This window comes from Cebus imitator, unplaced genomic scaffold (genome assembly GCF_001604975.1).
Source record: "Cebus imitator isolate Cc_AM_T3 unplaced genomic scaffold, Cebus_imitator-1.0 Scaffold579, whole genome shotgun sequence".
NCBI classification, from domain to species: Eukaryota; Metazoa; Chordata; class Mammalia; order Primates; family Cebidae; genus Cebus; species Cebus imitator.
Genome location: NW_016107894.1, coordinates 354,133 through 356,165, shown reverse-complemented (window position 1 = coordinate 356,165; position 2,033 = coordinate 354,133). Strand labels below are relative to the sequence as shown.

Genomic DNA, 2,033 nt, shown 5'->3' with positions numbered 1-2,033 from the left:
TTTGGTATTTTTAGTAGAAATGGGTTTCACCATGTTGATCAGGCTGTTCTTGAACTCCTGACCTTAGGTGATCCACCTGCCTCGGCCTTCCAAACTGCTGAGATTACAGGTGTGAGCCACCGAGCCTGTTTCAAAGAAAATATTTTCGAGGGATTGCTCTTTTAAAAAACTATTCTAATTTTTCTTTGCCTTCAAGTGAGAAGTATACATATCTACATAATAATTTTGAAACCCTTATGAAGACATTCTCATCAAGAAACAAAGCTCACATTAACATGCAGAATTTTCATGTCTCATACTGTGGTTTGGTCAGAAGCTCTCTATGGCTATTGGTCATAGCATATGAGATAACAAAGTAGTGTTTCCTATAATGTTTTACTACACAGTGAAGCAAAGCTGATAGTTTCACATGGAGTACTACACGTTAAGCAGTGGACCAACATAAGAGATCAATAATAACCTAATATTCAAATATTCTGTTATTTTTTTTAAATGTTGATGGTAAATGTTTTAATTAAAAATACTTTTTTGTGATTAAAAACGATACTTGTAGACATTTTGTAAAATAAAGATAAGTAAAAGAATAAAATGAAAATCACTCATAATCACCAAGGTATTGTATTTTCTTATATTTAACTGTCCGCCTATCTATCTACCTACTTACTGATTTAAATTACTATCTTACATTTATTTTTTATACAACTGAGATAATAAGAAATAAGACTTGATGTCCGACAGATCAGTAAGGTGACTACAGTTAGCCTTAATTGATTGTGCAATTCAGAAAACCTAAGAGAATTAATTTAAATGTTCCTACCATAAAGAAAATATACATATTTAAGGTGACAGATATCCCAATTACTCTGATTATATGAATATATCAAATTATCACACATACCCTAAAAATATGTGCCTCTAATACATATCAATAAAAAATATAGAATAATATTATAAACAGGCATTCCTTTTTTATTTATCATGACATCACATACATTTTCTCATGCAATTAAAACTACTATTTAAAATAGCCTAATGAAAAGAAAAAAGAAAAAAATTTTAAAAACATAAACAGCCTCACGATAATCTATCATATTACTATACCATACTTTTGTAACTATACCCTTACTGTTATATATTTAGATTTTCTTTCTTACTTTTGTTTCAAGGACTACTGCTGTGTTGAATATCTCTGTACATGAATCTTTGCCTGAGATTGTAATGTTCTGGCCTTTTCCAGAATTCCACAGGGCCTGGTTTTCAGGGTTGGAATGGGAGGCTTAATAATGTCCACAGTATGTTAAGGGCTCTCAGTTGTTTATGCAAGGCCAGGGGACTTAAAATAGCCTTCCTGCCACAGGGTGATGAAGTTGAACCAGGTCCGCGTTAGCTGGTAAAGTGCATCCAGTTATAGATGACCCTGACCACACACAACAGCCAGGTCTATTTTAAGCCATATTGCTAAGTGGAACAGGTGGTTAATAGAATATGCTAGAGGTGTTATCTCCTTGGATTTGATAAATCAAAGAGATAGGATCAAAGATGACTATCCCAGCAAACTGAATACTTTGAAGTCACTCTCCCAACAACTAAGTGGCCATTTCTTTAGCGGGAAACAAGTATCAAATAACTAAAATTTGTTTATTCTGTCTTATAGGACAAAATGCATACTTCAAGGCACACCATGGTCTACAATCAAATGCCTGGCCAATGGCTATTGAAAAGGAAGGCATCAGCTGAGTGTGGTGGCTCACACCTATAATCCCAACACTTTGGGAGGCTGAGGCAGGCAGACTGCTTGACTGCAAGAGTTTGAGACCAGCCTGGGCAACATGGTGAAACCCTGTCTCTACCAAAAAATACATTTACATATATAAATTAGCTGGGCATGGTGTTGTGTACCTGTAATCCCAGCTACTCATGAGGCACAGGTGGGAGGAGTGCTTGAGCCCAGGTGGTTGATGCTGCAGTGAGCCATGACTGCACCACTGCACTCCAGCCTGGGCAACAAAGTGAGACTGTCTCAGACAAACAAA

General features: G+C 35.9%; 1 protein-coding gene across 5 annotated transcripts in view; it reads right to left on the bottom strand.

Moving 5' to 3' along the window:
• Positions 1–2,033, bottom strand: part of GANC (glucosidase alpha, neutral C) — an 89,786-nt gene that overhangs the window by 26,897 nt on the left and 60,856 nt on the right. The gene's annotated exons all lie outside the window — the stretch shown is intronic.